General features: G+C 36.5%; 1 long non-coding RNA gene and 1 pseudogene across 3 annotated transcripts in view; one reads left to right on the forward strand and one right to left on the reverse strand.

The window, feature by feature from the left end:
• The window catches only part of LOC116269687, a 44312-nt gene that overhangs the window by 7540 nt on the left and 20796 nt on the right, over positions 1 to 15976 (forward strand). Inside the window, exon 1 of one of the 2 annotated variants that reach the window (XR_004177369.1) lies at positions 2708 to 2808. The exons of the other annotated variant lie outside the window; for it this stretch is intronic. This is a non-coding gene — a long non-coding RNA (uncharacterized LOC116269687). Of the gene's footprint in view, positions 1 to 2707; positions 2809 to 15976 lie in introns of those variants that run through there. 2 annotated transcript variants of the gene reach the window in all.
• Positions 10061 to 10976, reverse strand: LOC101022755 (annotated as a pseudogene). The gene has a single exon (XR_162522.3). The product of XR_162522.3 is annotated as a 60S ribosomal protein L6 pseudogene (transcript).

Raw genomic sequence — 15976 nt, forward strand, 5'->3', positions numbered from 1 at the left:
TGAAATGAATCTAAGAATGGTGTGTTATGGATGCTTGGCTATTAATAAGAAGCAGTGGGACGCCATTAAGCATTCTTGAATAAGGAGGTGGCCTAATCAGAGATAAGGTTTAAGACAAATAATTTGTCAGCAACTTGCAGGATGGGCTGGGTGAAAAAGAGCCTGATAATTGGGAAGTTTGGTTGTTAAACTAGGGCAAATGTCTGAATGAGAGATAATGAAGATCTACACTACGGTTATATAATTGGGGATGGAATGTAAGAATTATTAGGGAATAAGATATCAATAATTTATGAGCTGTAGGTTGAATAAAGTAAAAAGCGAAAGTAGTCACAAATGAGGCCAACGTGTAAATCCAACTGACTGAGAAAGTAATGATAATTCCTTCAACTCTAAAAAACCTGGGGAGTTGGAGAAGGTCATTGACCTGGTTTGTGAAGAAAGATGCAAAGACAATATCTAGGAGGCCACACCCATCAAGAAGCTGAAAGTGAGGTGATAGAGCTCAGGAGAGAAAGGGAGGCTAGAGAGCAATGGGAGTTGAAACCTTGAGAATGGATCCTATTACTGAGAGAAAAATTAAACAGAAAGAAATGCTAATTTTCTGACCTAGGACTTGGATAGAGTCCTCTAGAAATAGGCCAGAGCAGAGAAAGAAGGCAGCAAAGGAGATTGAAAGATCTATTTGTGAGGATTTTCCAGAGAAACAGAACCAATAGGATGGAGATAGATGTAGATATATGGAGAGAGGGAGAGAGAGAGTATAACGAATTGGTTCATGTAACTATGGAAGCCAAGAAGTCCCACAATCTTCAGTCAGCAAGGTGGAGATACAGGAAAATCAATGATGTTAAGTTACATTCTGAGTCTGATGGCCTGAGAACCAGAAAAGTTAATGGTCTAAGTCCCAGGCCAAGGGCAAGAGAAGACCAGTATCCCAGCTTATGTGGTCAGACAGAAAGAAAGCAAATTCTCCCTTCCTCTGCCTTTTTGTTCCATTCAGTCCCTCAATGGATTGGATAATGCCCAACCACACTGCGGAGGGCAATCTGCTTGACTCAGTCTATAAATTTAAATGCTAATCTCTTCCATAAACACCCCAACAGACACACCCAGAAATAATGTTTAACCAAGTATCTGGGCATCCCATGGCCTAATCAAGTTAACACATAAAATTAACATTCACAAAGGGAAGCTTCTAGAAAGTCACATCCACCCTTTTCTTTCAGAAGGACAAACTGCTAACAAAGGAGAAAAGAAAGTTCAACATCAGATTCTTTCACTATTCTCTCCCTGCTATATTTATGAGGCACCTGTCATTGCAGCACAGCCTCCTATGATACCTGGTTGCCATTATCTTGCAGTAGAAATAACCATCATCCCGTAGTCAATCCACATGGAGTCACTGGCAATGAGCTCCATGTGCACCAGCCGAGTCAGTTCACAGGGCAAGATGTACACATTTGGTTTGATATGGAGCATGCTGGAAATTCTCTACACCACATTATATTAGAGTTGCTTCTACAAATTTGAAGGCACTATGGCTTCTCACTTTTGTGTGTGTGTGTGTTTTCCACTAATATCCAGTTTTATTGGAAGTATAAGTTCGCACTTGCTCATAGGAGCATCTAATTTGGTAATGCTGGGGCACTATAAGCATAATTTGCATCTTAGTATCTTATGGAATGTAAATGAATTCATAATGCATTTCTTCTATTAAATCAAGAAGACATAAGAAGAACTGTAATGTTCACTTCACCAAAGAACTTATTACTTCATACAACTTGTGTCACATGAATTATCAGTGGACACAGAGAGTCCAGTATCTGTATACACCTCCCTACATGTACATACACATGCACTTGTGCATACAAGTACATACGGTCAGGAAAATCTATAGGAGAAACACAGCAGCCTTTCTAGGGAAAGATGCCCAAATCTGAAATTTTATGCCACAGGAGGAAATAATAGCAGTTTCCACCCATATTATTTCTTCAGTAGCCATACATACACACAAATTCGAGCAGGCAACATGACCACAGGGGCCCGACCTGCTTGGAACTAATCCATTTAGTACTTTCAGAAATAGATTCAGATAAAAGTACCAACTAATTCAAGTGAAGAGGCACACAAAACATACACACACACAAGTGTTAATGGAAAGAGATCATAAGGGATTGCAGTATCTGGCAAAATGCCTCACCAAGAAACCCACACACCAATAAACATTCTGAAGCAGCTAAGTTAGCCTAGATTTGGTTTCCATGGCAATAAATACTGAATGGAGGTCTGCTACCACCTATCTTAAAGAGAAGGGTCAGAAATCAGTAAAATACTTCATTTAATAATAAAATATAATTATCAAAACCAAGCACTCACCACTTTCATAAATAGCTGTTTTCTGAAATTGTAGATTTTTACCCTGATTAAAAACAAAAAAAGGGAGGATTTACAAAGTCTTCAAATAGGTAATTTCATCTTGAACCCCAATAGACCTACAACAATAACAAACAGATGATTTAGGGCTGACCCCTCAAGCCATTATGCCTGAATCTTGCCACCTTGAACAGTGCTTAGCAAGCACCAGAAGGGGCTGTAACAATGGGGTCCCCTATAACCATGGTCTTTAGAATGTCACAATTCCCCTGTAAAGAATGACCTAAGGGATGCAGGGCTGTTGCCAACAAATGCTTTATGCAAGAAGCACTTCTGACTATTTCTTTGCTAGAATGAAAATTTAACTGTTATGAGGATCAAACAACAAAGACATCATACACTCATAGCTGGTAGATATTTTCCCAGCGACCTGTGAGTTGACTTTAACTTCTTGTACTTTTCCCTCAGGGATATACTGGATAAGACTATATCCTAAGAACAGAGTTCTAGAACGTCTCAGAAATTTATCTGGCCTACTCTACAGAAATCACTTAAATCTAATGTAACAACATGGGCAAAGTAAGCCTGCCTTCTTTCAGAGGCTGGAACCAGAGAGAATGGTGAGAATTATTTATGATTAACTGTATCACTCATTCTGCTTTCAATGATTCACTACACACTTGGTCTGTATCTGGCATGCTGTTGGACACTCAGTACACAAAGACAGAAAATAGGGAAAATAATAGAAAGCCTTGCCCTCAAGAGTTTACAGTCCAGCAGAGACTTAGGATGAAGTCAGAACTTCTTCGTGGGGCCTTCAAGGCCCTCTGGAATGTGGGATTGAGGCCGTCTGCCAGTTCTTCAGTGTCATCTACCTTAACTTCCGTGACCATGTTGCAGCCATTATTGTTCTTTCTTGGCTCTCTTCTTCCAGTTTTTCCACACTGTTCTCTGTGGTTTTTCCGTCTCTTCATCTGGATAACTCCTAGTTATCTTTCAGGTCTCAACTTAAGCATCACTTTCCAGAACCATTAGGTTCTCCTCTCATATGTTCTCATGGTTTCATATTCTTCCTCTATAATAACTTCTCACTTTAACGGTTTTCGTTTTCAATTGTCTACCAAGCTCAGAAAGGGTTGTAATTAATTCTTCCAAGTTATCTTGTATCCCCAGTTGTAAGCACTGGGTCTGGCACAAATCTCAAATATTTGTTGAATGAACGAAATTGCTGTGGGATAGCTGAGCACAGAAGCACTAATTACAATAACATGGCATGACATTCAGCACAGAGATGCTGCTGCTGCTAATAGCAATGTTGATTGTGATGTAGCAATGCAGCTAAACAGATTATGAATTAATCTGAATGCCTTTTATGGAATGCAGACATTTCTATAGTGCAGGATCTATATCTAGTTAATTCATTTTCTACCCAACAAAACTGCCTAAAACTTCTGATGGCTTAGTAATAACTACAGTAAGAACACACAAATTAGACTTCAGATATTTGGAATTAAGGGTAGTTCTCACAGTGTGCTGAAGTTTCCATGCTTCCTCAATTACAAAGGTTTACTGAACAAATGGTGAGATGAGTGATTTTAATAAGCCAAACCATTAGCTATGTTCTCAGGTGTAATATACTGAACATTCAACCAAGAGTCAAAGAGTTGATTCTTTTACTAACTCTGCCACTAGCTAGCTCTCATGGACCTCTCTGCATCTGAATCTCCTCATCTGTAAGGTGAGCAGGTCTGACTCCATGATTTCCATACAGCCCAAGCCTTACCTGAGTCTGAAAAAGCTCATCTAATTAAAAACAAATGGTTAATAGGCTAATTATTTTAGCTAATCAAGTCTCCAAGGGCTTTTAACGCAACAAACATATCCTGAAAAGCAGCAACAATATTACTCTTAAAGGCCAGCATGGAGGGTCATACCTGTAATCCCTGCACTTTAGGAGGCCAAGGAGGGAAAATCGCTTGAGCCCAGGAGTTCAAAACCAGCCTAGGCAATGTAGGGAGATCCCATCCCTACAGAAAATATAAATAAATTAGCTGGTGTGTGGTGCACACCTGTAGTACTAGCTATTCGGAAGGCTGAGGCAGAAGGGTTGCTTGAGCCAGGGGGTTAAAGCAGCAGTGAGCCATGATTGTGTCACTATACTCCAGCCTGGACAATGGAGCAAGAGCAAGAAAAAGAAGAGAAGAGAGAGAGAGAAAGAGAGAGGAAGGAAGGAAGGGAGGAAGGGAGGAAGGGAGGAAGGGAGGAAGGGAGGAAGGAAGGAAGGAAGGAAGGAAGGAAGGAAGGAAGGAAGGAAGGAAGGAAGGAAGGAAGGAAGGAAGGAAGGAAGGAAGGAGAAGGAAGGAAGGAAGGAAAGGAGGAAGGGAGGGAGGGAGGAAGGAAGGAGGAAAATTTATTATATTACATGAATATTCTCTGGTATTCACTAGATCTCACTATACTAGCTCAGATTTGCTGAATTTATGACTGGAATAAATCTCTGCACCCTATCGAAGTGGAGCAAAAAGCAAAGAAATCACGCTCACAGACATCACTCATCTTATCTCTGCAGGTTCAGGGACCAACTCATAGAAACAGACACAACAGGATCAGCTCAACAACATCAAGGAATGTAGACCTCTACAATTCATCTCCTGACAATAAACTAGTTCCCTATCACAAAATCCTATAACAAGACAATCAATAACTTTTTAAATCATTTAATCTACCCAAGACATGAATTTTACTAACAACAAAGATAACTCTTATCAAAATAAATATCAACTACATTATCTCAAAAAATGGACACCAACACCTGTTAAAATATAACAACACAATAAAAATGTCTTAAGTTATGAACAAAAAGAATATCAGCCAGCCAGTTGGGTAACTGAGCTCACTGAATGTAATTTAGGAGGTCATTGCCTTTTTTTTTTTCTTTTTCTATATATTATTAGCATGGGGACACCCAATTTCCTCTGCTTTCTCTTCCTAGTTTAATTATCCTCCAACAATTAGGTAAGTTTCCAATAAACATACAAATTGAAAAATGTAAACTAGAAACATTTTCTAGGGAGACAATTTGCTTCATTCATCCATCTATTTGTTCATAAAAATAGCATTATTTTACAGTTCAAGATCCCAAGGGCAATCTAATTTTTAAATTATAAAAAGAAGGCCTTGGTTTTGAAATGCAAACTATTGAAGAGATAAATAAAATATATAAAACAACTAGAAATCAATTTCAAGTGTAAGCAAGAATTAGAGAATTGAGTATAACGTGTACACAAATGTACAGAAAAATAAAACCATCTTTGGGGCAAAGTTAGTGTTGGAGGTTGCCCTAGAAATAAATGACATATTAGACTTCAAATAAATGGTTGGATTTGTTGTAACAGAAACCAGAGAAGTGCTCAGAAAATGGGAAGAGGGAGCACATAACAAGGATACAGGAGCCAGCTTGAAGCGGCTCTCACTGGCCAAACCAGAGACAATTTCAGCAGCAAAGAAACTTAAGCTCGGAAATAAATTGTCAACAATTGAAACAAAAAGGAATCCACCAGCCCATGTGGATAGTAATTAGATAAATAAGGGGATAGTTAGATATTAAGTAAGCAAAGAACTTTTTATAGTAGAATAATGAGGGTCAACTGGTATTTCAACATCTCTTTGACAGATTGTGAATGTTTCAAAACCAGGGACTGCTTTTTTAACCTAAAAAAGGTCCCTTTGGACCTTAAACTACTCTAGTTATCAGATCGATCAATCAATGTCAAGTAATTCTGTTTTGGTGAATTAATGAGTGAATAAATAATTGAATGACTCACAGTCTTCCTAGAAAACTGTTATTTTACATTTTTCAGTTGACACGCTAGTGCTGGAGTTGGAAAATCATCATTTTGCCGCCATTATGGTAAACACCGGATCAGACAAAAAATCCTTAATGGACACTAATTCAAGAAGAAAACTGAGAAGAAATAGTGTATTTCTGTGTCTTCATACAGACTGCTTATTAGTTGCAAAGGAGTAAAATAGTAACATACAGTGGAGAAGTGGGCAACTATAGGCTGGGTGATCAAAATTAACATGGTGACTGAGGGACATACAGACATCATGTGTCTCCAGATGTGATACCCTGAGAAGAACACGGTGTCATATGTGCAGTGTTCTAGCCAAACCTACATAATCCCTTTCCAACCATGATTAGAAGAAACAGGAGACAAACACAGGTGAGAAATATTACTTTTGAAAGCAGAGAGGACAACTAAAGACTTCAAAAATATCAATGTCAAAAGACAAAAACTGTGGATATGTTTCAGATTAAAAGTGGCTAAAGAGACATGAGAACTAAGTGTAATCTCTAACCCTAGATTGGATCCTGGGCTGAAGGGATAAATGATATAAACTTTATATTATACTGTCCTTTATTATAAGAAACATTATTAAGTCAATTGAGAAAATTGAAATATGAATTATAAATTAAAATACTGTATTGATATAGATATATATATATATATACACACACACATATGTATGTGTGAACATACACAGATAAAGAAGGAAACAGAGCAGATAGGGCCTCCTGTAATCTGGTAATGTTCTATTTCTTGACTTTGCTGGTGGTTACAAGTATATATGTTGTATGCAATTTTTTCATATCTTACCCTTTTAAAAGTTAAAAAGTGATATAAAATACATGTATACACACACAAAGTGCCATCGATTTATCTAAACAAATGCCAACTGAAATTTGTCTATGTTGTTGGCACAAGAGCTGAAGAAATGAAGAGTCGGTGGGTCCCTCCTGGGAATTCCAAATAAAGGAAAATTTAAAACTTCCCTCGCATCTCTGGACACTACAGCATCCTGAACTTGCTTGATGGACCCCATACAGTTCGTCATCCTCTCTCAGAACAAAGTGGAGCCATAAAGATTTCTTTTTTATCTATAAGATTTTGGTGGCATATAAATATAATACAGATCGGAGGTAGACGAGGATTGTGGATCAATTGCTAACTCTGGTTAGGGATATAGCAATAAGTTATCAAAGCAGTTATTTTGTTGTTACTGATATATAGTTTTATATAGATATATAGTAAAGAGTAAAATCATGAATATCCAGCTCTATGAATTTACACAAAGTTAACATAAACATTTATGTACCCCTCAAATACAGAAATAAAATATTACCAGAACTTTCTTTTCTTAAAAACTACACTTATCCTCTCGAAGACTACCATTATTTTGACTAAAGGTTAGTTTTGTCAAGTTTTGAATTTTGTGTAAATAGAACCATACAGTGTGGATTGTTTTGCATTTGATATCTTTCACTCAGTGTTATTTGAGTTTCATATACATTGTTGCAGGTTTGTTGATTTTCATTGCTGCATTGTATTTTCTCTATTCTACCATTAAGGGACAATTTAGGTTCCCTGTTTGAGAAAATTATGAATAGTAGTACTATGAAAATTTTTGCACGTGTTCTTGGTCCATATATGTATGCTTTGTTGCTTAATATAAAGATAGAAAGAGAATTTTTGGATCATAGAGTATATGCATGTTCAGCTTTCATGGACACTGCCTAACAGTTTCACAAGTAGCAGTGCCAATTTATGATCACACCAGCATGTATGACAGTTCCAGTTGCTTTATATCTTCTCTAATGTTTAGAATTGCCAACCCTTTTGATTCTATACCTTTTCATGCATATTAGTGTAATTTTAACTTCAATTTGCCTGATGACTAATGAGACTGAGCACCTTTTCTTATGTGTTTTGGCTGCCTGGATATTTTCTTTTACAAAGTGTCTGCTCATGTCTTTTGCCCACTTTTCTTTTGGGATGACTGTCTTTTCCTCATTGATTCCTATGCATTTGTTACATACGCAAATAAGTTCTTTGTTGAATATATGTACTGCAAGTATCGTCTCTTAGTCTGTGGCTTATCACTTAACTCTGTTAGTGGTGTCTTCTTATAATTAGAAATCAATAATTTCATTGAAATCTAGTATTTCAATCTTTGTGTTTAATGCTTTCTGATATTAAGAAATATGTGTGTATCAAAAGGTCATGAAGATGTATCACTGTTTCTTTTAGAAGTTTTATTGCTATGTCTTTTAATTTGGTATAAAGTAGGGGGTCAAGATTTGTTTTTTCCTATGACTTTCTAATTGATCCAGTTGGAAGGATAAGTCTTCTTGATAAATATCCCTTCTACAGAGCATCACCTTTATCATAAGTCAAGTGACAGTACACGTGTAGGTCTGTTTCTGGACTTCTATTCTACTTCAATGGTTTATTCCCCTATCCATATGTGAATACCACACTGTATTAATTACTATAGTGTTAAAAAAAAGTCTTGATAATCAACAGTTTTTCAACTTTGTTCAACTTCTTCAAGATTGCCTTGCTATTCTTGGCCCTTTGCATCTCCATATAAACTTGAAAATTGACTTCTCAGTTTCTGATAGTAAATAAATAACTTACTGGAATTTAGATAGTAATTAAATTGAATCTATAGGTCACTTTAGGAGAGTTACAACATTACAATATGGAGTATTCCAACCTATATATCTTGCCATGTATTTATTTAGTTTCTCTCAATGCTATATATTTTTTCTGTGCAGAGGTTTTACAAATATTTTGATAGACTTATTCCTAGGTATTTGGTGTTATTTATACCATCTTAAATTTTATTATTCCTAAATTTTATTTTCTACATGTTGCAGATATATAAAATGAAATTGATTTTTGTGTATTCACTTTATATCAAATGATCTTGCTAAATGTACTTATTAATTCTATCAGTTTGCTCATAGATTTTCAATCACGTCATCTATGAATAATAACAATTTAATACTTTTTTACCCAGTTCTCTATACCTTGTATGTTTAAGTTTCATTCTCTCCTGTATTTCCATGTTTCCATTAGGGAACATTTTATTCTGCATGAAGAATTCACTTCAGGATTTCTTTCACCTCAGGTCTGCTGGCAACAATTGTCTCAGGTTTTGTATTGTCTGGAAATAGATTTATTTCACCTTATTCTTTACTGTTTTGTTAAAGTACTATATGTATATAAAAAAGTGTACATATCATGATTTTATAGCTGGATGAATTTTCACAAACTGAACCACCATTTGAACCAATCACACTGCTGCAGCTCCCTCAAGAGTAATTGTGATCCTGACATCTAACAGCTTAGTTTTCCCTGTGTGAACCTTGCATAAAAAATGTAAATATGTATTTCTTTGTATTGGCTTCTTTTACTCAACGTTATGTTTGTGAGATTCACCCATAGTGTTGCTTGTCGTGTCCTTTATCCCCATTTCTGTTTAGTCTTCTTTTGTGATTATATTTGGATAGTTTCCAGGTTTTGACTCGGTGAATGGTTCAGCTCTAAGCAATTATGTACCTGTCTTTCGGTGGCTAAAAGCAGTCATCTCTGTTGACTTTATGCTTTGGAGTGGAATTGCTAGGTTATAGAGTATGCATCATCTCATTTTTCAAAACACATTTCCAAAGCAAAAATACTAATTTATTCCCCCAGCAGCTGCAATGAGAGTACTAATTTTTGCCATCCTCACCAGCTCCTAGTGCTTACCATCTTTTTCATCTTAGTCATTCTGGTGGTTGTGTAGCAGTACAAGATAGCAGTTTTTGTTTGTTTGTTTGTTTGTTTTTATTAAATGTACTTAGCTATTTAATGAGGTTCTTAAGACATTTAGAACACCAATTTGTGAGGATAAATTCCATTCGTCAGGGCAAACACAGATCGCAGGTAGCCCTGGAGCTGAGGAACAGCTTTGAATTTTGGTAGAATTTGTGAGTCCACAGCTTTCTGATCAATCTTGTGCTGCTCTGTAATCTCGTATTTCTCTTTTTCTGTGTCGAAGATCTCACCTTCCTGGTGTCTGGGCTTCCGCAGCTGCTTCTTCTTGAAGTAAGCATCAGTAAGATGTTTTGGGATTTTGACATTGCTGATATTGATTTTGGTTGAGGTGGCAATGACAAATTTCTGGTGTGTTCTTCGTAGAGGAACTCGATTGAGGACCAGAGGTCCAGTCACAAGTAACAAGCCACTAGCCAGCTGCTTCAGGAAAACCACCCTCTTGCCCCTGTGGCGTCCAGTGAGGATGATTAGAACGGTCCGGGGGGTGATGCTGGCTCGCAGTTTTCTCACGTGCTGACTGAAGGGTTTTTTGCCGTGGCTCAACAGCTTTCGAGGCACATCTTCAGTAGGATAATATCTAGGCATTTTGCGAAGTTTAACCACCCGGGTACCGCCGTTCTTGTCACCACCAACTGGTTTTGTAAGCGTTGCAAGAACCTTCTCCTTCTTTTTCTTTTCAACCTTGGATTTAGCGGCTGAGTACTTCCTCTTGTACATGGCCTTTCTGGAATACATGGCAGATCGGGAATACCTGCCAATTCCTCTGACAAAGACAGGGTTGCGGCTGCAATGGGGCTTCCCCTTCTTGGGCTTCTTAGCCTTGAGGTTACCCTTTTTCACCTTGCCACCAGCATCAGCCTTCTTGGCTTCGGGTTTCTTCTCTTTAGTATCTGGCTTCTCAACTTTTTCACCCGCCATCTTGCAAGATGGGAAAGACCAAGATAGCAGTTTTAATTTGTATTTCCCTGATGACAAATACAGTTGAGTATTTTTCGTGTGTTTCTTGACCACTGGGAAGTTTCTGCTTGAATCGTTTTGTTTGTGCCTATGTTTTTAATTGGGTCTTCTGTCTCTTTCTTCTTGATTTATACAAGCTCTTTACATGTTCTGGATACAAGCCTTTTATCAAAGATGTGTGTGGTAAACATATTCTCCCACTCTGTGGATTGTGTCTATACTCTCTTAATAGCATGTTTTCACAAAGATCTTAATTTCATTAGAGTTCAATTTTAAAATTTTTCCTTTATGACTAACATATACTATAGCTTATTGTTAGCACATGAAAATATACTCACGTGCTGCATAATTATGTTTCAGTCAATGATGGAGCACATGTATGACAGTGGTCACGTAATAGTATAAAGGAGCTAAAAAATCCTATCACCTAGTGACATCATAGCCATCATAACATTGTAGCACAACCCATTACTCATGTGTCTGTGGTGATGCTGATGTAGACAAACACACCGCACTGCTAGTTGTATAAAAGTTTAGCACATACAATTATGTAGAGTACATAATACCTGATAAGGACAATAAATGACTACATTAACTGGTTTACATTTTTACTATACTTTTGATCATTATTTTAGTGTATACTCATATATATATATATATATAAAACAGTTGACTATAAAACAGCCTCATGCAGGTCCTTCAGGAGGTATTCTAGAAGAATTCTAGAAGCATTGTTATCATAGGAGATGACAATTCCATGCATATTATTGCCTCTGAAGACCTTCTAGTGAGACAAGATATGAAATGAAAGAGTGAAATCGATTATCTTGACCCTGTGTAGGGTTAGGCTAATGTCTGTGTTTTCATTTTTACCAAAATATTTTACAAAGTAAAAATAAAATGAAAATGTTAAACTAGAAAAAGCTTATAGAATAAGGATATAAGTATAGAAAATATCTCTACAGACATACAATGTGTTTCTGTTTCTAGCTAAGTGTTATAACAAAAGAGTCAAAAAAGTTTTAACAAAATTAACAAGTTTATAAAGTAAAAATTTACAATAAGCTAAGGATAATTTATTATTGAAGAAAGAAAAATATTTTATAAATTTAGTATAGCTAAGTGCAGAGTGTTTGTAAAGTCTACAATAGTGTATAGTAATATCCTAGGCCTTCACATTCACTCATCGCTCACTCACTGACTCACTCAGAGCAACTTCGAGTCCTGCAAGTTCTGTTCACGGCAAATGTCCTATGTAGGTATACCATTTTTTAATCTTTTATACCATATTTTTGCCATACCTTTTCTATGTTTAACACACAAATATTTACCATCATGATACAACTGCCTATAGCACTCAGTATAGTAACATGCTGTCCGAGTCTGCAGCCAAGGAGCAATAGGCTCTACCATATAGCCTAGATGTGTGTAGGCTATACCATCTAGGTTTGTGTGACTACACTCTATGATGTTTATACAATAACAAAATCGCCCAGTGACACAGTTTTCAGAATGCATCCCCATGACTGTCCACTTAATTTTTGCAATTGATCTCATATTCTACAACCTCTCTGACCTCTCTATTTCTAGAATCTTTTTGGTACATTTTATTGGATTTTCTATAATACAATCATGCCATCTGCAAATGAGGGCAGTTTTACTTGTTCATTTCCAATATGGTACCTCTTATTTCATATGCTTGCCTACTGCACTGTCTGGGACATCTAGAACAATGTCAAATTAAAGTGGTCAGAGTATGTATCTTTCTTCCTGATCTCAGGGAGAAAGTGTGCAGTCTGTCTCCATTACATATGATGTTAGGTGTACATTATTAGTACTGAGGCTTTCCCAGAAATAGCAGAAGAATTGGAGTTGGAGAGTAGGGAATGGAGTTGTGAGAAAAACTGAGATGCTGCATTCAAGGAGGGGGACACTTAGAGGTACTATAACTTGAGAATTAAATGTTAATCCTGCATTCATTTTACTTACAAATTGATGAAGATATTCTGAGAACATAGGAACAACTTACCAGGTAGCTAAAATCCATGGTTGGAGTTCAGAGAGAAAACCTAGAAGTATGTCATAGCCACTGAGTGTTGACTGGCTAGATTCAATTACCAATAAAACGAATAATTACCAATAAAAAAAGACTCTGTGAACTCAACCAGAATCTGTCATCCTCTAGAAATATATCCAAGGAATAGAAGGGACTGTGAGATATTCATCTACAACCTAGACAGCATCCTTCACTGAGTTTCTTGAGCAGAACACTCTGATGCAGACCGTGCTTCAGTAATAACCCCTGAGTACCAACCACCTGCTTATATCTTACACTCTGGGTGGCATCATCATTCGAATTATACCTGTAACTCCACAAAAGCATATTCAGTTTCAGGTTCTTTTAGGTTGTCTCCTACCTCGCCTCTCAATGGGCACTATCATTTTATTCCTCCTTACCTTACTATAGAAAATTACAATTTAATAAAAGCTTTAATTCACATTGTACTTTAACCTTGAGCTATTCAACAATGCTGTGGTGTTGGTAAGGCAGTATTATTAGCGTCTCTTTAGACGCGTGGGCATGGGCCAGGAAGCTTGACTGTTTTGTTTGGGTCACAGGCTAATAAAATAAGGACCTAGGATTAAACCCAGATAATCTGATTCTAAATCCAGTTCTCTTTTTGATACATTATACTCCTTAATACCTGTCCAGAAAAAGAGACAGAATTAGAAACAGGTTTTATCCAAGGATTTTTCAAAAAGGTTTAAATCTACTTCGCAAAAATAAAATCTGATAGCTTCTACTATATATCTTACTAAGGGCCAGGAAATATGTTAAGTGTTTTAGATACATTATATCATTTATTTTCTTCAACAACCCTCTTAGGTAAACATTGTCCTCATTTAACAGGTGAAGACAGTGCAGCTTATGATGGCAAAGAACTTTCCCATGATCACAAATTAATAGTGAAAGCAGTAGGCTCCCCTTCACCAGACTTCCTAGATAAATAAACACTGACTTATGCTCTGACACCATGTTGGAATGTGTTATTCTTATTATATTCTGAAGGGTTTATATTCTCATATTCAATTCTCAAATATTTGAAGGGCTTTGAAGGGAAAAAGAAATCAGGCTGAATATGCATGGCTCCAGAGAAGAAAAATAGGACTAGCATAAAGAAATTGCAGTCAGATTGTGCTTCAACATAAGAAATAATCTTTTTAATAGTAACATCTGTTTGAGAAATGAAGGGATGTTCTATATCTTGTTCACAGGGTTGGCTACAGAGGCATATATCCTTATCAAAACTCTAACTTCAGATCCGTGCATTTCATTATATATAAATTTAACACCAATTAAAAAAAAGAAAGAAACTTCTTCCTGAGATAATGAGCTTCACTCAGAGACTTAATGATCACCAGCCAGAGATACAACAAGGAAGATTCCTGAATTAATTGTAGAGGTGAAACTGGACAGTATCTTTACATTCTTTCAAACCTAAGACTTCATAATATATTCATTGGCATATACATATGAGAATTTGAGGTCACTTGCAGATCTAAAACTCTTGAGATTGTTTTACTGATTACTCTTTATACCATATTGTCTGTTCAAACACATAATGCGTTTCCAGATAAGCTGCCTTGTGAAGATGTTTCAAGTAGTAAGAGAAGAGCCAGGGATGAGCTTATGGTGTCACTTGGTGAGCTAGCCTTTCACCTTCCTGGAGACTTCCCAGAGTGGATTTCCTAAATGAATTTCATTAGTCAATAGCTTTAGCCTTAAACCCCCAGAAAAGTAGTTTTGTCTGTACATTAGAGCATATCACAGTAACAAAGTTTACAAGGCTAAGAACAGTCTTTATTATTTTTAAAGGAGAAGTAACATTTTCAAGGATATCACACCCACTGGATCCTCCACCAGTATATCATTCTCATAGCATGCGATAGAAGTAAATAGATTATAATCAGAGTGTTGATTAATAATCATGAGGTCAGAATGAAGGGTGTTGTATAACTCAAAATTTTAATGGCATATTTGGGCAGCTTAGCTTTCAATCAGGTTGTGGTTCCTAGGAGTAATCCTGACACTAAAACAGAACTGCGTATGTTTGTTGTCCTGTTTTGTTATGGATTAATATTTTAGTTTATCTAACAGGGAACTCTTTATTTCCTTTCTTTCCAGATTCCTACAGAGCACAGTAGTCCTCATGCACTACAAAAGATGAAATCAAGTTAAAATGTTACCACACCTATAAAATATCCAGAGAGTACTCTGTATGGTCTAGGAAATGTAAAACCATATAAATGACACAGCCCTTGTGTTAAGGATGCTTGAAATCTGATAATGAAAACTGAATGGGTGACATGTAATCAGCAGACAGAGATGGTGCTGAAATCAGTTCCTACTTGAAACGGAAAGATGGAAAAATGGAAATAAGGCTTGTTGTGGCTCCCTTTGAATTCCATCTATTCTTTTACAGGGACATGTGCCTACATTTAGTTGACTCTTCATTTTCTTTGCATGTTCATTTTCTCAGAAGTAGTCAAATACTCATTAATTGTTGTCTATGCCAGATTCCCTGTGTCTCACAATATGTTTGACTATGAGCAATGCCAAATTAGAACATGGACACAGGAGGTAAATGCTTTTGCAAAGGAGAGAGTTCTTCATTTTCTTATGTCAAAAAATAGGATAACAATGAAATTAATACTTATTCAGTGCCTAATTTAAGACAGGCCCCATGCTAGACATTTTAATCTCATTCAATCCTTATATAGTATATCAAATATTATCCTGACTTTATAGAGGCAAAAATTGAACTAAGAGATTATCTGAGTAATTGATAATTCTATAACCACTGACAAGTAGAACTAGTATTTGAACCTAGTCTGTCTGATTTGAATGCCTGATTTCTATTCATATGCTGATCTTATCTGTTATCCTGACTCTCTTTGCCATCTTATAACAGTAA

The sequence above is a fragment of the Papio anubis genome, chromosome 12 (assembly GCF_008728515.1).
Source record: "Papio anubis isolate 15944 chromosome 12, Panubis1.0, whole genome shotgun sequence".
NCBI lineage: Eukaryota > Metazoa > Chordata > Mammalia > Primates > Cercopithecidae > Papio > Papio anubis.